This window comes from Anabrus simplex, chromosome 6, assembly GCF_040414725.1.
Source record: "Anabrus simplex isolate iqAnaSimp1 chromosome 6, ASM4041472v1, whole genome shotgun sequence".
Lineage (NCBI taxonomy): Eukaryota > Metazoa > Arthropoda > Insecta > Orthoptera > Tettigoniidae > Anabrus > Anabrus simplex.
Genome location: NC_090270.1, coordinates 169,920,108 through 169,947,664, shown reverse-complemented (window position 1 = coordinate 169,947,664; position 27,557 = coordinate 169,920,108).

Here is a 27,557-nt window from a genome sequence, read left to right as displayed (position 1 = left end):
AGATTATCATTATGCTTGTAATTATAGTTTATTCTAATAAAAGTGCATGCATCACATGTATGTGTTTCTAATTATTTGATTTGTATCTGTAATAAATAAAAAAATAAAAAATAAGTAACTAACTAATTAACTAAACAAACAAACAAATAATAAATAAATAAATAAATAAATAAATAAATAAATAAATAAATAAATAAATAAATAAATAAATAAATAAATAAAAAGTAAATAAATGAATAAATAAACAGTTTGACAGACAAATCCAAGTGATTATGTCCTTTGAATTTTGTGAATCAACACTAACAAGGGGAAAGCACTACCTGGGAAAATGGCTTTCGGAGCAGACTTTGTGTGGTGGTAATGTACCCTCAAGGTGTTAGGGTGCATTGGACAGCCAGTCATGTAATAAAATGCTCCAACATAATCGTAGCAGTTTACATGTTAATAAGTATTTCCCACTCATAACACAGTCGGCTGGCTGAGGCAGTAGTGAGCCCGCTTCATGTACATGTTTGGGATTTGATTCTCTATCCATGAATTTTTCCTTTTCCTGAATGATTATTTCACGAATTTTATTCAGCATTATCTTTTTTAACATTTTTAAATGAACTTTTTTTAACTTTTCTGAATATTTCCGAAAATGAATTAATATAATTTTAAAAATATCTACCATTATTTTTGAAAGATATATATTTAAATTCATGCATTTTATACAGGATATTGTGTATGGAATCAGAATCTTGAGAGTAAATATAGGGACTCATCAAAGAAATATTTGTTGTGGGGCTGCACATGCAGCTGCACATGAATACAAAAGGTCTGAATGGTCTAGACATACCAAGTCCAGGGTTTTTCCAAACTAGAGGAGAAGTGAGAATGTATTGTGCCCTATAATGACTTGGTTCCTATCAGGCAAATGCCGAGATCGAACCAAGTACATCATAGTGACCAATACATCCACCCAAGTGAATGTTCGTGGCACATAGCTTACCTTGCGATGCGTATCCACTCTCAGCAGCTCTGAAGAACATGAATCAGGGGTAGTAGGTAAAGAACAGGGCATAAATATAATTAAATAAAGAGGATACCAAAAGTGCAAGGTAAGAGCAATCCTAACAAAATAACAAAAAGTTTAGCTGCATTCATATTTTTACAATAATATTTATTACAATCAGATTGATAATGAAGATGTACAAATATATATAAGTAAAATCTGAGGTATAATACATAGGACTTTTAAACATGGAGCCGTTGATAAGCATCCTACATTGGGTCGCGAAAACACCTTCACATGATTTCCGTGCTGTAACAAGCATCAACAATAGTATAAGTAACGGAATATTTAAACGTGCATCTGCACAAAATGCAAGTCTAGTAGTTTCCTCTTGTTCCTCTCTAAACAGCTCTATGCCACAGAACTCAGAACCTCCTAACTGATAAGTCATAACATACGAAATTACATTGCTCCGATGAGGCATCGAACACAAGACCTACTAAGAGCAAGACACAAACATAAGAGAGAAAATATCCGAAATTCTAATATATCGTCCAATAAACATATAATTCGGGGCTAGTCGCATAGAGATAATATTTACAAATGGGAATATAATCGCAACTTGTACCGTGACAGAAGATCGTTCGTCTCTCTACACGTTTAACAGACATTCACAAGCATTTCTCTTCTGCGATCCTGTGTTGTAACGTCATACTACTCCCTTCTACCCTTACTACAGGCCCGTGACCAGAGTCGGCCATTCATCTGTCGCTAAAAATAGCTTCGAGCTGGTGAACGAAAAACAAGCTGCAGAAGTCTTTTGCTCTCTCCACATCTCCAAGAATCTGGACTTCTTCTTGCCCTCATTACTATGCATGGGCTAATTGCCAACATATTTATATCATTACCAATTCAACAATACACCGTTACAGCCTACCACGGGCTTGTCAATAATTATTCTCTGGCGCAGTCTCCAGCGCAATTAATCCTTGGCCAACATAGGGCATTTAATCTCATATGACACATTATGAATAGGCGATTAGGCCCTCCTTTACAACGATATGCACGGTGAGCTGGTTACACAATATTCATATATCTCAAATGTTATGACCCACGCCTCTTGATACGTCAACCCGAGTAAGTTAAGGGATACATAACGTACCCAAATGAACTACATTTAACGATAAAGTTACAGACATGACACATCCCTAACACCAATGACCTTCGACCTAACTGTTGTAACCGTGATGGTCCGACATGAAAATACATACAACAAATACACAATCATAATAATATCGAGTACCATGGTCCTCACACTAAATAAAGAACACATGACATGCAACCTATTATCAACCTAACTGAGTTCGAGTCCTGGGCATAGACACTAAATACACGTCAATCTCCTACAATATTTACATGTTGGCTTACGGCCAACCTTTCTCCTGTCAAGTGGCATTTATGACAGCATGCTTATTACAATTGGAAAGCTCTGACCTGTGATGGTGATCATTACGGAACGGCTCTTCTGTGGACAGCCTGATTTACTGCATCATGACGTGCTTAGATGGTGACAGCACACACAAGTTGGTAGCGGGAGACATCCTGGCTGGCGGTTGCATTTCCTGCAGCTTCTCTGGTGGTTGGATGGTTGCCACTTCGGTGTCGTGTTGAGTAGATGTGCTGGATGGTACTCGGTCGACTCCTGATGCTGTGACGATGCCTTGTCTGCTTCAGCTCCGGTTGCTTCTCCCCTAACACAAATGAGCAGTATCTTGTTCCGGGATGATGTAGGGAAAACTGTAAAGAAATGTCCATTACACACTGTCCGTAGTTTGATGCCCATTTCCTCTGCCACCGTATCTAATGTGGTCGGTAAATCAAGTCACTTTCAGAGTTTAGACCTGCTCCTCAAATTGTTCATCTCTCAAGCCATAATAGCAGTTTCATTTCATACTTTTCACACTGACTGAACTTTCTAACCCAATCAATAACCTGAGCGTACACTAACATGTATCATTCGTTTGGTACAATTTGAACCTCAAGTAATGTGAAGCTACTAGCCAAACAGCATTATAATTAGCAGCATATATTTTCTCTAGGCAACAGATCAGCGCTTGTAATTTCAATTGTACAGCTTAATTATCCATGTCAGTTACTTACTTTCCCAAGGCTTGTGTGAACTTGGCGTACACAGCTCGAAGATAAAGATGCTCTTCTGTATGCCGACTTGTAGCGTGATGACCTTGTTCTGGCAGCAGAACAGTCGATGAATGAGACTGACGCACTTGGCGGCCGTGTATATATAATCATGCTCATGTGCGCATCATCAAGCTTCACTGTGGGAGGTCTCTATTTTACGCACGCCCGTGAATGGAAATTTCTACTGCACAAAGAGTGACAAGTAGCTCACTTAACGTATGCATTCATAATTGCAGCCGTGTCGCATATCAAAATTTACAGGAAATTATGCAGGGGCCTATTCCACGAACGAACTTTGCAACTTTTCACTTTGCACTTTTCAGTTCAGATTTTGTTCCACCATCACTTTTCAGATTTAGCTTGCAAAGTGAAAAGTGAAAAGTTAGGAATCTTTTCACTTTTTAAGTCTGTTATGTTCCTCCATTGGTACAGAAATGCAAAGTGCAAAGAAATGAAGTGAAAAGTTTTCATAAATCTTGCAAAGAGAATGATTCCCTTTTCATATGTTAATTAACACGTATGCACACTAGTTTCTCGGTGTAAAATTTGGTTTAGTGATATAAACACATTATGATGTGAGCTTTCGTTAGCATCAAGTGAGGACAGTGATGAAGAATCCAATAAAAGAACGTACAAAGACAGGATTAATTTTCATAACCTCACTTCGACGTAATTTCGCAAGTGACTTCGTATTACCCCAACACAGACTGACTATATTCCTGAAATGATCGATCATTTATTGAAACATGCAACAAAAAGAAGTCAATTCGTTTCCGAAAAAGAACAAATTCTTATATGCTTATATTGGTTAGTAAAGAGTGCTGCACGGTGTAGCAGCAATGCATGGGACATCAAAATCAATTATTTGCTGAACTGTTACCAAAGTCGTAGATGTTATAGTAAATGTAATATTTCCTAACAGTAAGTTGGCTTGATAATCCACTTAATATAGCGATGGGATTTCTAATGAATGGTGAATTTCCTTCTGTATGTGGATGTGTCGACGCAAGCCTACTCTCGTTAACATTGATGTGTGTTATCATTTGAGAGGTTATCTTTAAAGTTGTCAAAAAAGGATGTCATGTTCCTCCTTGACAACTTCCAGCACAGCCAGCTTCTTGTAATAACCTTTCTTTCCCATGATAAAAACTTAAACGGTACAACAATTATGCCGCCAAGTTTGCCGCGAAAAGTAAAGCATTAAAATCATTGAGTATTAAGGGGCCCATAGACGTGAAATATTATTGCCCAATATCGGGGTTTGTGCAATATAATTGATAGTGTGTGTTTAATATTGAAGGGTTGTGCAATATATTGTATGAAATAAAAAAAAGTTTGAAATATATTGCGCAAATCGCAAAATACTGTGCCGTGTGTTGGCAGTATTGTGCAATATCCCGTCCTCCCGCCAGTTGGTGTCAACAAGTGGGGGAGAACGTGTCGTGATGGCAGGCAAACAGGTGGTGAAAAAGTTTATTTTGGAGTTTATCGAAGTATACCGTGGCCTTCCGGCTCTATGGGACGTAAAGAACAAAGATTACAGCAATCGCGTTAAAAAAGATGAACAGAGCGAGGTGCTTATTGAGAAATATCGCAAAAAATACGCGAACGCCAACAAGCAAGAAGTTTTTTTAAAAAATCAGTTCTCTGCGCACAAACTTCCTGAAGGAAGTGGAGGGGCTTCGTGATACAGAAAAGAGTGTTCACCAAACAAAATACCGGCATGGACTGATTATATATTGCCACGCATATTGTACGTCTATGACCACTTTGCACAATATATTGCACAACCATCAAAATTATCTCCACACGATTCTATTTATTGCACAAACCCGATTGTTGTGCAATACTATTGTACGTCTGTAGGCAGCTAACAATATATTGTACAATCCATTTTGCGCAATAATATTGTACGTCTATGGGCCCCTTTAGGCCTATACAGTTTGCTCATGGAATAAACTCGATCGGATCAGTCAAAGACTTTGCGAAGAAATTGAAAAGTACAACCTAGATCATGGTGGAACAGAAAGACTTTGCACTTTGCAAGAATTGAAAAGTGAAAAGTTAAAAAGTTGCCAAGTTCGTTCGTGGAACAGGCCCCAGGTTGCAATTCTCCTATCAGATCCAGTGCACCTCGTATGTAGCTGGACATATTAAATTAACTTCCTCTTCCCTCCAAACTACAATCAACCCGCGAGATTCATGCAGTGTTTAGCGTCCAACGCCACTTATGACGAAGCTTCGCTTGGGTAATAAATACCCTTTATGAGTCTCTGGAATTTTCTTCATGCTTCTGATGCTCAATCTCATCCTCTCACATAATAAAATGCTATACAAAGGGCTTGCATGGTGGTCTTATATAATTCCAATACATTAGGCTAAAATCCATATTACTTGACCATGAACCGAAGCGTTCAGTATGATTTACCAAGCTATTGAAAATAAGAATGTCCACTTTAGTTCACTGTTGACTTTTGAAGTGGTTACAAATATTTAGTGGTGTCTTGTGAAATAAGCAGTTTGCTAAAACATCATTTGAAGAAAATATTGAGGAGTGAAGAAACTCCTGGCCCTTCGAGGGATGAAGAGAACATTTCTGAAGAATTTGTGTACAGCAAAACATCAAAATTGCAATTAAAGAATGGAGTGGTGAATTATGAAGGAATGCTTTCTAAAAGTAATTTGATTGCATCAGAATCGTCAGCTAGAATATCTCATAAAACTATAGTGGCAGGACAAGAGCTTTGTTCGGTGAGAAAATACTTGTAAGTGAAAAGAAGGTGATGCATATGAATGAAGTGTGTGGAGAAATGGCTTCTGAAGAAATTTAAGAAGACAGTTCATCGGACGAATATGAATTAGAAGAAAGGTTGTCAATATTGCCAAAGCACATCTTACAAGGACCCTGAAAACTTCACAAAAGAAAGGATGCAGTCGTTAGAAAAAAATAGAATATATTATATCCTGGTGGGAACAAGATATAAAACAGGGAAGTAAATTCAATAAATATTCTATTTTTGATTCCTGGACTTATGAATGTTTTGTTGAAGCCAGTTATTATGAATATTATTCCTTGGCCATTCATATGAGCAGAAATATATATTTTTTTCCCATACACAATATTGTATATAAAATACCATGTAAATACTGCAATATACTGCACCGTAATGTTATAATATAATAACATCTTGATGGTACACTACTGCCGCACAAAGTCTGCTCCCAAAATCAGTTTTCCAGTTAGTGTCTTCCCCTTCTGAGTAGAATGCAAAGATGTGCACCACTTTCAGCTATTGTAACGAAATATATTTGAATAAACTTAGAGGAAACCTTGACTTTCAGAGGTTAGACAGAAACTTCTGGGAGGTAATACTTCCAATGCTAACTAATGTCAAAAATATGCATCTGTACTTTTCAGTTATACATTCCATTATTTTTCCCATTTTCTTACTGCAAGATAGGTATGTGGTCCCTAGAACTTTTTCGTAAAACATTTTATGCTCTACAATTCTTATGGATATAGTTTGTATATATCTTTAATGATTTACGGTTTAGGTGGTGTAATATTAATTATTAAAATTATAAAATTCGTCTTCTTAAGGCACTTCCTGATTATGCTATAATTCAATGAGTGTATTGTTATGTATTGAATAGGTGGTTGTAAATAAACAAATTTTATAATTTTAATATATTATCTTCAATACGGTTCCATTATGAGATTAATTACATGTAACTTAGTTGGTGTAAGCCGAGAATTCAGGTTCCTATCGGAATCAACATCTATATCATTTCTTTGCTTGTCACTGTAAGTCGAGCCTCAGGAATACTCTTCCCGTTCTTAGTGCATGGTTTCTACTGTTAACAAATTGCTTTGCAGAAACCGTTACTGTTTGACTTCCTTTCACTGCAGTTCAGTATTTAAAACATGTAAGCCATCCTCTAAGCAACAGAAAAAAACCCTACTGGTTTTCGAGTTATAATCATAATGTAGGATGCTAAATGGTTTATTTTGTGACCTATTCAATACATATAAATTTTACATTTAGGAATTAAATTTAGCATCCTACATTCAGTATCTTCAATACGGACAACAATGATTTTTATCACTTGCAATTATAATCGTAAGCCGAGAAAGTACGAGCTTAGGAATGTTCTTCTCATATCAAGCATAGGGTTTCTATTGTTAACAAATATTAAAACTATTATAGTGAGTGAACTTTTAAAGTAAGGTATGTGGTCCCATGGATTTTTTGTATAACTTTATACTTATATAGCTTATAGATATCTTTAACAGGTAAGTTATTTTGCAGAAACCATTACTGCTCGGCTGCTTTTTATCACAGTTCATTATTTAATAATGTTATTTTGGTTTACGTCCCACTAACTACTTTTTAAGGTCTTCAGAGACGTCGAGGTGCCGGAATTTAGTCCCACAGTTCTTTTACGTGCCAGTAAATCTACCAACGTGGGGCTGTCATATTTAAGCACCTTCAAATACCACCAGACTGAGCCAGGATCGAACCTGCCAAGTTGGGGTTAGAAGGCCAGCACCTTAAACGTCTGAGCCACTCAGCCCGGCAGTTCATTATTTACTACCTGGAGAACTTCTCCTGAAGTTCCTCTATGCAACAGTGAGAACCGCGGTTCTTAAGTTACAACCAATTACCTACATAAACATAAAGACAGAATGTACACTCTATTTCACCCCTATAAGGTGTGAATTTCAGAAAGCATCCAAAGACGTACTTCATTTTCCATAAGGAGTTCATAGGCTGCATTTCACCTCTCCAACTTAAAAACAACCAGTTAGGTAAACCGAGAAATTTCTTTCTTTTTTTTTTCTTTTTACACTGCACCGTCCTATGGTGACGATAGGATAGGAAAAACATACCTGTCTTTGAAAGTTCATCCACAATAACACAATAATTATTTAATACTTGAGAAATTTCACCAAAACTTCCTCTAAGCAACAGTGAAAACCGCATAAAAGTATGTTAAGCAATTCTTAAGTTATAACTGATTACCTACACATACATAAAGACAGTGAATTTTATAAAAGGCCTGAATTTTGAAAGAAAAAAAAAAAAAAAAAAAAACGTCCAGACAAGTATTTCATTTTCAACAAGGAGTTCATATGGTGCATTTCACCTCGCCAACTTAAAAAAACAACCAGTTAGGTATTGCTACATTTCAGAAAACAACTTGCCCCCTAATCTCTCCTACTGAAGTTGAATTTCAAAAAACTCAAATTCATATTTGCTTACTTTTAATGATGAGTTTATATGCTGAATTTTATCTCTTCAACTTAAACAACTTGTGAGATATGGTTACCTTTAAGAAAATAACGTGTAATGGTTGAAATTCCAAAAATGCTCAAACACGTGTTCGTTTTTAATGATGAACTTACATGCCAAATTTTACTTCTCCAATTTATAATAATGGCGTATGGACACCGGAGAGGCCTGGTGCTGGTCTTTTTCTCATAGACAGACTATTAGGCAACTGCATGCCTTTGAAGATGAAGGCCCTACTTAGAAGGATTTCTAATGCTGAATATACCACACACACCCAGTCCCCAAGCCATTGGAATTCACCGATTAAGGTTAAAATTCCTGACCCGGCTGGGAATTGAACCCAGGACCCTCTGGACCAAAGGCCAACATGCTAACTTCATTACCCATGGAGTTCTCCAATTTAAAAGACTCTTAAGATAGGGATATTCTTTAAAAAAAGGATTAACCTCATTTTCAATATCTTTACGACCTAACTATACAAAATTATTTCTTATCTCTTTTCTACCGGTTCAAGTGTCAATTGTTTAACATAGCATTTTTAAAGAATATATTGCTGGTTACTGCACCTTTCATGTATAAATACTAAACAATTTAATGGGTAATGTATATGCCGAATTTACTATCTGTGACTTTAGTAATTTCTAAGCTATGAGTATCTTTTGCAAATCAATCCACTCCTATTTCACTCTTATATGGGTTGACCAGTCTCCCACAAGTCCAACCCCTCGTCCATGTCGTGGGAGATGGGCAAAGTCATCAAGCAGGGAATGGTCTGTGGGGGTGAATTACAGTGGGGACTGTGTGGACCCCGAGACCGCTACAGTAGCTGTGAAGGCCCTACAGGAATCCTGAAAAAGATGGCAGGTAACTTTCAAGGAAACAAAGAACGATAAGCCGGATGGATTTAACAGACGATGACTCAGGCGAGGAATAGGATTACGAATTGGCACAGTGAATATACAAACATTGACCAGGAAAGTAGAAGAGGTTGTAGACATGATGGATAAAAGAAAACCTTATGTACTAGGGCTGGCAGAGACTAAGGCCGTGTCCACACCGAGCGCGCTTCGCATAGTGTGTCGCGTGTAGCGTGAAATGCTATGCATAGCACAAGGCGTGCTTGCTGTTCACACCGAAAACTCTACGCCGTGCTCTCCGCTTAGGTTGGTGCGAGGCGTTTTAGGGTCGTCACAAACTAATGCCGTTATCCAAGTACACTAGAAACAGTTTACTGATGGATAACAGTTACCTAAAACTGAAAATTAGGAAAAAGAATTGAAAGTGGATTCATGAATTTAATGAAGAACGAATTACTTTCAGAGAATCCCATCGTTTGCACAGAGATGCAAGACTTTATCGCGATAAATTTTATGATTACTTAAGAATGACAAAAAATACCTTTGACCTTCCAAACCCTGCAACTGAAATGTGGCGTCAAGTAGCAGAGAAGTATTGGGAGAAATTCAATTTTCCGAATTATCTAGGAGCACTGTGTAACAAACACGTGGAAATTAAATTTCCGACTAAATCACGCTCTTTATATAATAATTATAAATACTGTAGTATTTTGCAATATTGTTACAATTAGCATACACAGTTAATCATTGTAACAAAAGTGGAGTAAATTTGTGACAAATATAATTAATAAACAGAAAGATTTACTTCCAAGCCCACTACTAGCCTGCAGAGTGATATTCTTCATGTTACCACCCTCCATTGGCAAAATTATAAACCGATATGACATAGTCTGGGAGATTCTATGACTTTGTCACAAAGTGTCCGGCTACATGGCTAAAGTGTTACCGCACTGGCCTTTGGTCACAGGGTCCCGGGTTCGATTCCCGGCAGAGTCGGGAATTGTAATCATAATTAGTAAATTGCATTGGCACGGGGGCTGGGTGTATGTGTGTATTTATAATCATTTCATCCTCATCATAATGCAGGTCATCTACGGGCGTCAATTCAAAAGACCTGCACCTGGCAAGCCGGACTTCTCCTCGGACACTTCCGGCACTAAAATTCATACTCAATTTCATCCTGTCACAATGTTAAGCCCAGTAAAGTGTGACAGTACAAGTAATATTACTGTATATGTTTACTGTAGGAATGCGATACAACTGTTGTAGATACTTAAGTCCACTTATTTTGCAAAACAGTTACATTTTTATAGTTTTTGTGTCTTGGGTTCCATATTTCTTCTCTTTGAAACACTGCATGAATAATTTCTTCTTCCATAGATTCAGAACCAGCTAGGTAACGCTAAGCAATTAACCAGCACTGCGCGTTGTCTGGCGCTTCGCTTAGCTGTAAGATAGGCGTTCAGTGCAGCAGAGCGCGGACAGTGTGAACACCTGGATTACGAACAGAGCACTGGTTATGCTTAGCGTGACGCTTAGCGTTGAGCAACACGCGACACACTATGCGAAGCGCGCTCGGTGTGCACGCGGCCTAAGTGGAGGGGTGAGCGTAGGAGAGAGCTGCGGAATGGTTTTTGGTTGTATTGTATAGGAAATGATGAGGGAAAGCAAAATGGAATAGGAGCAGTAGTAAGAAATGGATTGAAAGAGGAAGTAAAAGGGATAAGTGACAGGTTGATAAAAGTCAAAATAACAGTAAAAGGAAAAACCTGGGAAATTGTACAAGTGTATGCTCCACAAGCAGAATGCATGCAACAAGATAAAGATGACTTCGAGGAAGTATTGGGGAGACAATTGAATGGACAAAATAACGTGGTAATGGGGGCTTGAATGCCCATGTAGGAATGGAAAGGAAGGGTTATGAGAACGTGCTCGGAACAGAAGGATGGGGAAATAGGAATAAAGAAGGAGAAAGACTACTGGATTTGTGCAAAAGAAATGGGATGATGGTCAGGAACTCAAGGTTCAAAAAGAGAGAAAGCCATAAGATAACGTGGTATAGCAGTGACTGGTCTAGGAAATCCACTGTAGATTACATGATCTACGACTGGGAAATGAAGAAGAATGTTATAAACATAAGGGTAATACCATCAGAGGCCCTACTGGTAATGAAACTGAGAACAATGACGGAAAGGAAGAGAACAGAAAAGCAAGAAAGACGTATCAAAATATGGAAACTGAAGGAAAAGGAAACCAAGGAAGAATACCAGGAAAAAATAAGATTGAATGTACCAACAGATGATACAAAAACAGGAGAGGAGGAATGGGAAAGGTTCAAGATGACACTAGTAAAAACTGCAGAGGAAGTCTGTGGGAGAACTAGTGCCAGGAAAAGATGCAAGGAGACCCCATGGTGGAACGACAGAGTCAAAGCGGCAGTTAGGGAGAAGAATCTTTCAGAGTGTGGTTTCAACAGACGACAACAGAGACAAGACAAGACTATAAGATGAAAAAGGAAGAAGCTAAAGAGGTTGTAACAGAGGAGAAGAAAAAATGGATGGAAAAGTGGACAAACATGATGGAAGAGGATAGCAAAGGAAATTAAAAAAAGTATTGTATAGAATGGTCAAGAGTAAGAGGAAAGGCACGAGGGAAGATGTTAAGAAATATGGAAGAAGAAAAAGACTTAACATGGGCAGGAGTGGAGCTAGCACTGGACAAGATGAAAGGAGAGAAAGCCCCAGGGTTAGATGAAGTGAATATTGAGATGGTGAAGGCAGCTGGAGAGGTAGGGAACAGTGGCTTTATTGTGTGTTGAAAGTAGTATGGAAGGAAAGGAAGACCCCTGAAGATTGGAAGAAGGGGGTAATCATACCCATTTTCAAGAAGGGGAATAGAAAAAAAGTTTCAGAACTATAGGGGAGTCACATTGATATGCCACTGTGCAAAGGTGATTCAGAAGATTCAAGAGAATAGAATCAGAAAGAGGGTGGAAGAAAAGCTAAGAGAAGAGCAGTATGGTTTCAAATCAGGAAGGTCCACAGTATGCCTTTGCTGGCAGGATCTAGTGTTTACAGTGCACTATGTCTTCTGGTATGGGCTAGAGCAATTTTTTTACCTTCATTGATCTGTCTCGGCTTTATCCTTGGCTTTGACAAAATGAATGTGACTGAGGTATGAGTGATGCCATTCCTTATGCAGCCAGTTCCTGCTACGAATGGTGTGAAAATGTTGCTCATAGGGTCGGTTGGTGCATGCATTTCAGTGGACTTGGCAGACTGATATGCAATAGCAACTTCTGGCTGAGTGATGAAAGCAACGGGAAAATACCTCACTCCTCATTTCCCTAGAATGCCTCTTCAGTAATGCGTAGGCCATCTATGACAGCTGATGGCGGAGCTGATGAGGATCCAACCAGCCTTCGGGATGAAGACTAAACATACATACATACAAGGTCAACAGTAGACCTTATATTCGCAGTAAGGCAACTACAAGAGCATCATTATGAATGGGGTAAGGATCTTGTGATGCCTTCGTGGACTTTGAGAAAGCTTATGACCGTGTGTGTAGAAACAAGATATGGGAAGCCTTACAGAGAAAAGGTGTCGAGTAACAGACTGTAGAAAGAGTGAAAGAGATGTACAATGGGAGTGTCAGTTGTGTGAAAATAGGAGAAGAGAGAACAGGCTGGTTTGAGCAAAAAGGTGGATTAAAACAAGGAAGTGCTCTGTCACATTTGCTCTTCGTAGTAACAATGGATGACATAATGACAAAAGTGGCAAGGAAAACTGGAGAAGGAAAAGTGAAAGTGATGATGTTTGCAGATGACCTGTTAGTCTGGGGAGAAAAGAAAGAGAATATCCAGGAACAGTTAGATGCTTGGGTAGATGAGGTGGAACAATATGAATGAAATTTAATGCCCAAAAGAGCGAGATAGTGATCACAACTAAAAAGAAGGAGAGACCTACGAGAGGGATAATGCTTGGAGAGGAACAGCTTAGGAAGGTACAGAGTTTCAAGTACTTAGGAAGTATCATTGAGGAAAGTGGAAGAAATGATAAGGAAATAATTGAGCGTGGAAGATAAGCAGGAGCATTCCTGAAAGGTGTCAGAAGCCTGGTTTGGAGCAAGGATGTCCCTCAGAGAAGCAAAAGGGTGATATAAGGATGTACTATATACCTATTCTGACATATGCAGCTGAGACTTGGGTAATGAGGCAGAGAGCTGTGAATAGAATACAGGCAAGTGAAATGAAATGAGAAGCAGGATAGGAATGAGAAGATGGGATAAGATGAGAAATGAGAAGGTTCGAGATATAGTAAAAGAAGAGCCACTACAGAATAGGATAGAGGCATCTAGACTTATGAACACATGAAGAGAATGACAGACGAAAGGATACCGAGGAGGATGCAAGAAATGGAGATAACAGGTAAACGGCCAAGAGGAAGACCAAGAAACAGGTGGATAAAAGGAGTGGAAGAGTGTGTACAGAGAAGAGGAGAGGACTGGGCAAGAGTGACTAGGGAGAAGTGGTGGGAAGACAACAGGAGATGGAGAGGCTTATGTTCCAAGCAGACCCGGCCAACAACTGGAAACTGCAGATGATGATGATGACGACGGGTTGACATCATAACATAAAGGTTAGCACTATTAGCTGCCATACCCAGTGGCCTGGATTCAATTCCTGGTATGTGGTAAAAATTGTACATGCAGCTCACCTCCATGAGAGTATGCCTGAAAAGAACTGCTCTTGAGGACACAAGTTTATTTTACTTTACCCCTATAAGGCCCAAATTTCAAAAAGCACCCAAACATGTATCTATTTATTCTGAATAAGGAGTTCATATACCAAATTTCTCTCTCAAAATGCAGTACCAGTAACTCATAAGATGTGGACGCCTTTGAGGAAACAGCGCACTTACTTTTGCTCCCCTATTATGGTTGAACTTAAAAAAAAACGCTAAAGCACAAGTTAGCATTTTATAATATGAGTTCATATACTGAATTTCATGGTTCATTGTTGTTTTATTGATGAATTTATAAATCAAATTTCACTTCTCAAACTTAAACGACTCATGAGAGGTGGTGGTGATTATTTATTGTTTTAAGAGGAAGTATAACTGGGCAACCATCCTCTATTAACACTAACCAGAAGGGAAAAAAAAAAAAAGGAAAGAAAAGGTCATGCTTCGAAAAATGAAGGTATTGGCCAAGAAAGGCAAGGGCCACAAAGGGTGTGAAAATGAAAGACTCCCTAGGCCTTGCAAACCTAATACCATCACGGTCAGAAAAGAACAAGAATTGACTAAGGGAGGTTGATAGGATAAATGAAAGTGAGGAGCCTGGCAGAAGTATGTGGAAGCAATGTCTGGACTCAGCTAAGAGCCCTGTGGTTGCCAACCCATGCCTCCCAAGTTAAAAGACCTTGGGGCCCTTTTTAGTCGCCTCTTATGACAGGCAACGGATACCATGGATGTTATTCTACCACCTCCACCCACAGGGGGACGTGAGATACCTCTAAGGAAACAACTTACTCTAACCCATTTTCATCCCATAATGGTTGAATTTTGAAAAAAACATTCAAACACATGTTTATTTTGATGAGTTTATATGCCAATTTCACATCTCCAACTTGAACAATTTGTGAGGCATGGATGTTCTTTGAAGGGATGGTTAACCCCCTCAGCACTGGAATATCCAAGGATCCTTCCTTACCTTTTGCTTATGGCATAAGAGAAGTAAACTGACCAAATTTAACATTCTTGGTACAGCAGTTTTGGCTGGGCATTGATAAGCGAGTGAGTTAGTCAGTGAAGTCTTTTACACATATACATTATCAATATCAACATAATGTAAGGTGAAATCAAAAAATAAACAGTTAAATTTATTGAGCAAAATTACAGTAAGGGAGTCAATACATTACCTGAATTTTCAATTCTGTTGATATATTATCTGCATTAAGAACATGCAAATAATAAGATTTCAGAACAGGTCGCAGTATATAATCATAATGATGAACACATATGGCACCAATTGCTTTCAGCGCGTAGATTTCAATATTTTGATCATCTGACTGCTTTAGGAAGTAAAGTAATACTTCAAACATCTTGTCAGTTATATCTTCCTTAAAGAAGAGGAATATATGTAAATTACTAAGTCATATTTCTAAAATAACTCCAGAAAATTATATTTAGGAAAAAAACAAAATCTCATAATTACTTCCAAATCCTTGAAAATGTTGTGGTCAGTGAAATCAAAGTATTTCATCAAGACACCTATCGTAAAGATTGCTCTTTGTAATAAAGAGTGATAATGCCTCAAAGTAGGATTTGTGGCATTGTTTTGGTGACATTTCTGGAAATCTTTCATATCTCCTGGCAAAAAAACAAAACAAAAACATGAAAGAATTAATTGAAGTAAGTTAAACATGAATAAATTGTTAGGTTAGAACTAACTATGGTAAGTTCAATTTTATAAATTTCTGAAACAACTACTCAAACTTTTATAACTTCAGGAAAGCATATGAAAGGCAACCACATAGCAGATGAGAATACACCTCAACTGGAAATCTAATGTAATTTTAAAACAGTCTGATATCTCATCATTGTGTCCTGTATTTTTATTTGGATTTTTAAATTATCAGTGAGTGGCTGCTTTTCATATTTTTCTAATTTTATACTGAAATATGGTGTAAATGTGCAAGTAAACTATTTATAATTTCTTGATTGCAGAGGGGGGTGGGGGGTGGGCAGAGAGAGAGAGGGGAAAGAAGGAAAACTGGAGAAAAAATGGATCATATCTTAATTTTACAATGCATGATAACCAAGAGCAATAAATTACAGATGCATTAAGCTCTATAGTAGGAAATATAAGCTGAGGTCAGATTCAGTCCAGGGCATTACAGAATAACCTTTCTCTTTATACACACAGGTAATTTGTTTGCTTGAAGGACTGAGCAGATTGATGTTCTGTACTCTAAAATATTCATAACTAGCTGCAGTACCCGTCATTGACGGGACAATCATACAGAACGTGCGAAGTTATGTAACTCTTCAGCTACTTTCCGCCAATATTCATGTATGCTGTTTTACTCGGGATGCAGCAGTAATCCCATTGAAATGAAATGTCGTATGGCTTTTAGTGCCGGGATATCCCAGGACGGGTTCGGCTCGCCAAGTGCAGGTCTTTCTATTTGACACCCGTAGGTGACCTGCGCGTCATGACGAGGATGAAATGATGATAAAGACAGCACATTTATTGAAGATGAGTGCCAGCAGAAGAGAGCAGAATTTAGTTCTCCTCGATGATACAGAAGAGTCTACCCTACACACTGTGGAAGAGAGGTCAGATCATACAAGTGAGACTGTTTCATCTTCAAATCTATCAGCAAATAACAGACAATTAGACCCATAGGTCATGAAGGAAAGGCTCCCTGAAGAGGACTTCACAGCTGTCTCCATTTCTGATCAAGATGACAGGGCAGTATCCTACTACAAATGGCCAGCATCAAGACATCCAGAGAATACATGTTTAGGCTGAGTAGAAACCGCTTAACCAAGCCAAGGCACGTGATGCGGAAGAAGACCAGGTCTCCGTACTAAAGTGGATTGGGCCCAAACAAGTGGATGAAGAGCTAGGTCACGTCCATGGCGAGCTGGATGCTGCGAGGAAATCTATTCCAGATGGTGGGGAAGCAGATGACAGTGTGGCCCCAACGACACCAGACACAGAGCAATCCGGTCATGACAGGGAGGAATCCGAGGTGTACTTGCAAAGGACCACCCCTCCGGATAAGGTTCTGGCAGCAGTACAACAACCAGTGAATCCACCACCAAGAGTCCAGGGTGAGTCAGAGGCAGCAAGGAAATCTATTCGACCAGGGAGAAAAACCGATGTTGGTCTGGCACCGACAACCCCAGACACAAAGCAACTTGGTCATGTTGAGGAGGAAACCGGGGTGTATTTACTGAAGACCACCCCTCTGGATAAGTTCAGCACAATGGCGCAGCAGGCAGTGAAACCACCACTAGGAGTCCAGGGCCACGAGGGAATCTGCTACTATTTCACCTGGATTTCTTGATGGATCTTTTCATTTTTGATCTTGTTCTTCACATTTTGTAGATCACTGACATCAAGAACTCCATACCTATTATGAATAATTAATTAATGTTATTACTGGTTTTATATGCCACTAAATGCTTTCATGGTTTTTGGAGAAGCAGTAGTTCCAGAATCTTGCCCTGCAGTTCTTTTATGGGCCAGTAAATTTACTGAGCACCTTCAAATACCACCAGATTGAGACAGGACTTAACCTAGCAACTTAAGCTCAGAAGGCCCTGCTTCCACAGCCCAAGCAACTCAGCTTGGCATACTAATTACAACATGACCGGGCGAGTTGGCCGTGCGCGTAGAGGCGCGCGGCTGTGAGCTTGCATCCGGGAGATAGTAGGTTCGAATCCCACTATCGGCAGCCCTGAAAATGGTTTTCCGTGGTTTCCCATTTTCACACCAGGCAAATGCTGGGGCTGTACCTTAATTAAGGCCACGGCCGCTTCCTTCCAACTCCTAGGCCTTTCCTATCCCATCGTCGCCATAAGACCTATCTGTGTCGGTGCGACGTAAAGCCCCTAGCAAAAAAAAAAAAAGAAATTACAACATGGCCAAACCTGGCCAGTAACAAAGAAATATAAAAACTGAATATAGGCAGCAATGGATGGATGGACAGACAGATCTGATAAAAACAGCATCAAGGTGATAGATAAGGAGTAGTGAGAAGATAGAGCAACATGTAAAACAATATTCGTCCCAACACGGCAGTATGTAGATAATGGCAAATTATCATGATGAAGTCATTAGGAATTAGCATGCCTGCTTTAGCATATACATTAAATAAAGATTTATTACTGTATATCATTAACAGCATTGACCATTGAGCCATTCAATACTTAACATGAAAAATATATACAATGCATCCAAATTACATACACAATAAGGAGTATTATCATTTAGTATAATTTAAATAATGAAGATAACATAATTGATTACCAAAGTACTTCAGCAGGCAGTCAGTTACGAGTTTGTAGTTGTGTGTGCGCTCCTTTACAACTACACTAAGGCAGGAGAGGCAGCTCTCTATCACAAATTCATTATATTTTATTGTCAGTTTTACAAGATCTTCTTCTAACTGGGCAAGGAAAGCTTCACTTGGGTGATCCATCAAAGGTACAGTTAATTTTAAGAGGTCGATCACACAGATAATTGTGCTGTAATCTCCCTGTTTTAAAATAGAATTTTTACCATTAATTCAGGATAAATTCAGAAATCATATAACATTATTATTTATTTTAATTAATTCGAATGAGCATGCAGGCTTATACGGAGGAATTGTACGTTATAATATTCTGACAGGCACTTACATAGCTAAATATACATTATAGATAAATATATTAAGTAAGTGGTTGAGCATATAAATAAAAACTAAATTATAAAATGAATGATTCCATGTGGAACTGAATTACTTAGCTTATCAGAGGAATGAGGTATTGTTTGAAGGAATTAAAAACACCAAATTAACTAGAGTATTTTATGGTTGTAGCAGAGTATTTACAAAATATTTGCATTTCCTTCAGATAAACTAATTGGAACTGAAGAGGTATATATTAGTTGCCGACACTTCACATGATTCACAATTAAGTATTTATTTTCCACCTAGTCGATACAATGATTGCTTAAGGCAATTTTTAATGGTCAAAAGTGGTACATGTTTCGTATATTATCAACATCTTCAGCCACATAACACTGTTTAGATGAAAAATGTATAAAATTGACAAAGTAATGCTTTAGAGGAAGTGTCCTTAAAATTAACATAAGATTGACAAGATTAAAACAAAACAGTGTTATGTGGCTGAAGATGTTGATAATATACGAAACATGTACCACTTTTGACCATTAAAAATTGCCTTAAGCAATCATTGTATCGACTAGGTGGAAAATAAATACTTAATTGTGAATCTATTGAAGTGCGATACGGACCATGAAGCTGATTTTATGTAACTTCACATGATTGTTTAGAAGTATGTATTTAATTACAATATACATTTTGTATTATATGGCATTATATGTTTGCCACAAGTAGTGCGTAAGACTTCTTTTGAATGTTGCCCAAGTTGATGCTGTTTTTACCTCTACAGGAAGGCTATTCTTCAAGCAGTTTTTACCATAATTATGAGAGCAAACATTGTACAAACACATCTGCATGTCTAGTTCTATATGAATGGTTGTCAAATTCAGGATATACGTAGTATTATGTTTTATTTTATACATGAGTATATCTGCACTCAATTCTGTATTCATGCTTAGGGGTGATATCTTAGCATTGAGATATCGAAATCTGAGTGGAGTAAGGAAGATTGATTATGTTCCTAACAGCTCTATTATGTACTACCATTAACTCATTCAACTTGGAATTTTTGTAGAGTGCCCAGATTACTTTCAAATATTGTAGGTGACTATGAACTAATGAGTAGAAGATTTGTGTTAGAAGATGTTGGTGAATAAGATACGGTACCTAAGTTTCTTTAAAATTCCTGCGACAGATGTGATCTTTTTAGTCATGTATTCAATGTGGTCTGTGCAGTTCATATTTCTATCAATTATCAGCCCAAGGTATTTGGCAGTATTGACTTGTTTTAGTTCTGGACTGTGTACGTGTGTATAATTTACAATGTGGGATTTTCTTCTGACTGTGTTTTTCATAATCATATAATTCATTTTTAGCACATTAATTGTTAATTTATTTGCTTGAAACTAAAACCAGAGTGTGTTGAGGTAACTGCCACTTTACATGGATCTTTATCAATTTTAAAATCACATCTGTATTCACAGTAGTTGCCCTTAATGTCTTAAATGTATTATTGTGGTGTTTGTTTTTTTTTTTTTCATTTCCCAATGTTTAAAGCTAGAGATTGTATATTGTGTTATTAATTATTCAAATTTAATTTTGTTATGTTTTGATGTAGTTAAACTTTGCCCTTGTGGCAATCCAGGATGTCTGGAAGGTAGTTAAGTTTCTTAATAAATATATGTTGAAATATATATTTCATAGTATAGGAAAGCTTTCACACTGACATGAAAAAGATTTAGAATAACACTCTTTGGGTTGTAAGAAAATGTTATATCACTGTGACACAATGGAAACTCACATATAGATTTTCTAATTCTCAAATATGTTGAATGTGAAGATTACAAAAGGTCAATGTACCTTTGAATGATTTATAACAGCCTAACTCCGAAACCCAATTGTTCCCTAAACAATCAAACTTAACGCATTCCATGCGGTTCGGGTCACAATGTATCCCAAAACTGCGGAGTAAGTAACTAGGTCCTAGTTATAAATTTCTGATAACTAATGGCAACATAGTGTTCCTATTAAAGCAAAAGATTGAGGCATATTGCTAGTTTTGATCGGCCCACCAGTGACCCGAAGGAATTTTTTTGCATCTTCCATTCACATCGCTTCGGGTCACCCTGTGTTCGGATTGCTGTCTAACCTATATTTTTACATGGGAATCGCTTGCGCGATGATGATGAATGAAGCCTATAATGTTACTGCCTTCAGATGGCAGATTGTTGTTTAATACGAGGAGTACCACCCTTCTGACATCTCAAGTAACCTATTCCGTTCTACATTGCTCTCAGGTAAGCGGATATAAGTTTTCAGATGTTTATTTACTGGGGTAGTTATTGATATGTTTATTATTAAATCCGTAGATAATATCTACAAGCAAGTTCACGTCCTCTTTCTTTTTAGGCATGGAGCCTTCACATTCTGACACACCAGTGGCACGGAAAAGAAAGAGGTTTACGACGGCACTGGATCCCGGACAAATTGCTCATTATTTGAAACAAAGTGATGGCAGTCAGTGACAGTGATTTCTATCCAGTATCTGATGTTGACCCTACGTACAGCTTCGTCTCTTGTGATATTATTTTGTTACTAAGCATAACATGGAAATAATTAACATACACCTATCATATTCCCATAAAGCAGATCAATGAACGAGAAACTAACATTTACTTCCGGGGTCATTTCTGGGTCACACAATTCTTGAATCAGAAAACATCACAGAGGTAAATACATCTGAATGTCTCCTAAACAATAATGCACACAACAAGTGGTGCAGCATTATTTTGGATAACAAGTTCAAGCAGGGGCCTTTTGTGCACTTAATCCCAACACAAAATCTTTTCCCATTTTTTCATCTTCACGTAAAATATGTCAGGTCACCGGTGACCCAAACTAATAATAACTACAGGCAGCATCGGGTCACCGGTGGGCTGATACGACGTAAAATTAAATCATCCGAATTCACTGCCACAGGGAACATGTTAAGGTTTCAAATGGAAAATATTCCATTCACAAAATTTGTATTTTGTAAGATTGACATAACACATGTAAATGCATCACCACCCCTAAGCACAAATACATGATATCATCTTCTGGTATAATCCACAGTATTAAATGTTTCCTTCCTCCAGTATTTTATTTTATTTATCCTGAATTAGTTTCAACAGACTGAAAAATCTAACAGTTATAAATTAACTAAGTAGAAAGTAAAAAGGAATGGCTTAAAAAAAAAATAAAGTAAGAGTAATGCTTCATAAATTAGGGCTTTTAAATTGAAAAATATACAATGTTCACTATCAGTATATCTTCTAATATATGTGTTCTATGAAGATATAATTTGTCATCTCTTATGTAACACTCTGGTAGACTTTCAACTAGTGTACATTACTATTTCAGTGTACATCAAATGAAGGTCTGGGGAAGACTTTCTTTTATAAAAGTCACTCAATTCATAATAAAATATAACAAGTTCACCCGTGGGCCAATTTTGCACTTTATTCCCAACACAAAATCTTTTCCCATTTTTTCATCTTCTTTATTTTTCTTCTTTTGAGAATTTACACACAAGTGCAGGGTCCACTTTCAAAATCAATGTACACCATTTTGCGTGGTAAAATATGCTATGTGGTATCTGGATCTAACTGGGTATTCTTTGTATTACCACCTGGTAAAGGGTTGGATAAAGTTTAACTTCTTTAAGATATTACTTTGCATTTTATGGAAATTGAATTTTAATAATAAAATAATTACAATTTAAAAAATGAGATATTGCTACCCCTGGATTCTTCAGCTCTCTGGTTCCAAAATGTACAATTAAAACAAATGCAACAACAGACATAAATCTTATAAATTCCAAGAAGAAGAGTGTTTCAAGTTGCAAGAGAAGTTAAATCATTATGTAAAAATGGCAATTTGAATCTTCATGTTGCAAAGGTGCCAACGGCTGTAGCCGTGTTGAAACACCGGATCCCGTGAGATCTCCAAAGTTAAGCAACATTGGGCGTGGTCAGGAGTTGGATGGGTTACCACGTGCTGTTGGTGGGGGGGTAATGGAATGGAGGAGCGGAAAGGAACTGGCCAAACTACCGCAGGTAAACTCCGGCTCAGGAACACCTCTGCGGAGGTTCGGACCTGCCTTCGGGCAGAATAACCCTTACCTTACCTTACTTGTTGCAAAGGTAGCTATTTATTTTTGTATAACCAACATGGAAATGTATTTTGATTTCAGGTGAAATTAGGGGAGTGCGGAAGAAACCTCCACGTGTGCAGCCACAGAATAAATTGTGCAGTTAAGTTTGATTAAACAGACTGTGACTGATGGTGTTCCCTGGAAATGGTAGAGAGTGCACATATCTACCGGCTAATTCTTCCATTCCAGAAGTGTTGGAAGATGATTCTTAAAATGTCCTTGTCAGGACCACAGTTGTCAATTATGTCTATAAGCATCCAAGGAATGCCCCTTGTAAAAGAACAGTTGCAGAATTTATGCAAGGAACATGACTGTGATGTCCTTTGTGTACAAGAAACCCATCAAGACAATAATCAGAGCAGGCCAAGAATTTCTGGCATGCGTTTAGTGGTAGAGAGACCAAGTCAACAGCATTGAAGTGCAATATTTGTCAAACCTGGTATAGCAGTCCTATTCACTGATATATCTGACTGTGTTGATGTAGAACTCCTTACAGTTGAATTAAATCATTGCACTGTTTCCTCTATATATAAACCACCAAATTCTGCATTCCATTTCCAGAAACCAAGGAATATCGACAATCAAGCCATCCACATTGTAATTGGTGACTTTAACAGCCAAGCCAATGTCTGGGGATATGAACATGAGAATGAAGATAGAGAGGCTGTGCTGGAAGGGGCTGAGACCCACCAGATGCTACTGTTACACAATGTTAAACTATCCCCTTCTTTTAACAGCGGGCATTGGCAATGAGGTTATAAACCTGATCTAATCTTTGTTAGCAAAGGAATTGCTCAGCAGTGTATGAAGAACATCGGCATCCCTATACCACACACACAGCACAGACCCATCATGTCTCAGGTATTTGCTGCGGTACGTCCCATGAGCGTACCTTTCTACAAGCGATATAATTTTAAGAAAGCAGACTGGAACAAGTTCACTGCATATCTGGAATATGCTGTATCTGATATAGGTATTTTTATGACTGACTATGACCTGTTTGTAGATGTAGTGAACAAGAGCTCAAGACAGTCAATTCTGAAAGGTTGTCGAATGAATTATGTTCCTGGTCTCAATCAACATTCCTTAGTCCTCTGGCTGAATACATTGATCTATTCGAGACGAATCCCCTTGGCGAACAGACTGTGCAGAAAGGTCTAGAGCTGACAACAATGTTAGTGGAAGATAAACGTAATCATTGGATATCTATCTGTAGCGTTGTGGTACGATTATGCCTACACATACTAATAATAATAATGTGAATGTAATAATAATAGATAGAATAATAATAAACTAATAAAAATTGCCATAAAATGTGAAAAAGAAGTAGTAAATAATATAGACAATAATATGAATAAGGAAATAGTAAAATGACGCAGTGGCGGTGAATTCACATCAGAACGTGGAAACGTGACGAGTATCCTTCAATACACAATATTAAATCAAATACAGGGAACACTTACAGGCCTAAAAATGACAACTAAGAGAGGAGAATGGAACATGCGGGGGCCCTATGAGGTCCATGGGAAAGTATGCGCTAGGTGTAACAAGGGTCTGCATGGAGGGTGTTTTCCAAAACACAAATGTTGACACCGAAAGGTACGTGTACAGTTCTTTATGTCAAGTGCTATAAATAATGACTAAATAAGAATACAAAAAACAAAATTATATCATGTTACACAGGAATAATTGCTCTAAATTTCAGAATGACTGATCAAAAATATCACTAAAGAACAGATTACTTTTTTAGTATTTGAAAAATGATTTTTATTTTTTGTAATATTGTAATATATATTCTAATTTGCAAATTTCTTTTGGAGTAAAACCTAAAACTATATTGAATAATGTACTATTGTGATTTTTTTAAAAATTTTACCTGGTAATTTCTTTATACGGCAATTTTTTTACATTTTAACCTGCATAATCATGAAAAAATGGCCTGAGTGTTTTGGGCACGAGTGGTGAAGATAGCCTGAGAGCAAAAGGGTTAAAGGAAAACTGAATATGACTATACTTTACGTCACAATGCACTAGCATTGCCATACTTTAATTTAACAAAAAAATATATATATATATATATATATACCCAGTGAGACTTGTTGTTACAATCAAAAAGAAAATTTAATCTAAACAAAGAAAGCTATTGGCATGATATTGCCACTGATTACATTCTTCTTCATGTTATTAATGCATAACATGTCTGATGCTGTAATTACCTGATGTCTGCACACACTGCTATTGAACTTGAAATTCCTGGAAAAACAAATGAACTGAAGTTGGGAGCCATCTGCTGTTATCTTCTTATGTAACCTGGAGTTGACCTACATTCCCTGTACGAGTGTAGTAAGCTCCAATTTAGTTACGTCCACTCAATAGATTGTAAGAAATTGGAAAATATTATTGAAACACATTGTGAAGTCCATCCTCACAAGCAGATGATGTTTCACTCTCAGCACAGTACCAGTCTCTACTCAGATCCAACCACCACTCGTACACCTCTTCGACGATTCTAAGACCTCTTCAGACACCTCTTAGAACACTTAGACCACTTCTTATCTCTGACCACTACACTTTTACCACTGACCATCACTCTTCGACATCTGACCACCACTTTCAGATGTAATCACCACTCTCAGACAGGCGCTCTATTCTTACCTCTACTTTTATAAACTCGTAATGACCACACGTCTCCCTACTATCTGGTCATCCCTTCCACCTCCACATACAGTAGCTGACGAATACAGACACTCGGTTGAAATCACGTGCCCACGCACTGATGTCATCAGTCATGTGTCGTATTAGCTTGCCCATGCGGACTACTGATGACTACCCTGCATGTGTCAGCGGAAAACCTACTTGCTCAATACAGTCTCGGTTAAACATAGCCTCGATTGCAAAATAATATGCCAGCTCATCTTGGCCAGAGTTACAAGTTACGGTATGACTATTTGAAACCAACAAATCTCACTTAATATATAGAATAATTACAAACAAAATTCACTTAACCTATGATTAAATAACATAATATGTGTGATACCTAATTATATTACAGTATAAATGATGAAAATCAGAATATAAAATCTAATGAATTGGGTTAATTAATAATAATAATAATAATAATAATAATAATAATAATAATAATAATAATAATAATAATAATAATAATAATAATAATAATAAATGCTGAATGAAATCTGTAACCCTGTTGTACGGTTACAAACCCTTCCCTGACACATTATGGCCTAAGAAGGAAATCTGGGGTTGTGCAAAAGAAACCTTGCTGGCCTTAAGGGTTAGACCTGCTTTATGCAGTCTCTCAAGGACTTTGTTGAGATGGACAAGGGGTTCCTCGAAGGTTTCACTGAAATTTACCAAATCGTCAAGGTAATTATACACAAACTTGAATTTAATGTCATACAAAACATAATCAAGTAACCAAGTAAGGACAGCAGCTCCAGTTGTCAGGCTGTATGCACAAAGGTTCCAATTAGTAGCAAAAGCTGTGAGGTCCTTGGATTCCTCGGCAAGAGGTATCTGGTAATATGTCTGATTTAAATCAAAGGTGGTAAAAATTTTGGCATCAGCAAACCAAGAAAAACAAGAGTGCAAATCAGGAAGGGGAACAGATTGGAGGACCACTTTACGGTTCAACATCCGATAGTCAACTACAGGACAATAACCACTTTGCGATTTAGAGACAAGAAACATGGGAGAAGAATAGGCTGACTTAGAAGGGCGTATCACTCCATCAGCGAGCATTTGGTCAATAATAGCCTTGAGGGCTTTCATTTTTGGAGGTGACAGCCGATACGGAGGAGAGCGAACAGGTATGTTATCCGTGACTTCAATTTTGTACGCTAAGACATTGGTGACACCTAACTTGTTGGTAAAGACATTAGGAAACTTATCGCAGAGTTTCCTAAGTTGGTTGGCCTGTTCATCGGGTAAATGATTAAAATCAAAAGCTTTGGGTTCGCCAGTATCTTCAGGAACAGCGCTAACGTGACAAGGCAGAATAGAGAAATGATCACACAGCTCAAAGGTCCTTGCAGAAAATTTAAAATGGAATCTGTTGAACTGCAGGTCCAAAATCATGCCAGTTTTGGCAATAAAACTGGCACCCAATATGAACTAACAGGATAAATCTTTTGCTACTAGTACTGGCATTTTCCATGTGAAATCACGGACTCTTATCTTGACATCGAGGGATCCTACAATGTTCAATGAGTTGGAATTAGCAGTATGGCAGGTTAAGGACACGGGTTCTAATGTAGGTAACTTGCAAACGATTTTCATCAAATTGTACCAGGTCTCACTCATTAAGGTGATACTACTCCCAGAGTCTAGTAACGCACAGACAGGTTCATTATTTACCTCTGTGCATAAGTACAGTAATTTACAAGAAGGTATGGCAGAAATCCCACACAATTGCAAAAAATGGGCAGTAGGTTCAGACTGCGACCAATCATTAGTCTCAGAATTAGGTAAATCATCCTCCAATGTACAGTTATGACAGACAAAACAAGAAGCCACACCTTGTGGTTTACCATCAGAACTAGCGATTAGTCATCTAGAATTACTATTGCCCAGACGTCCAGAGCCTGAAGTATTACGTGGA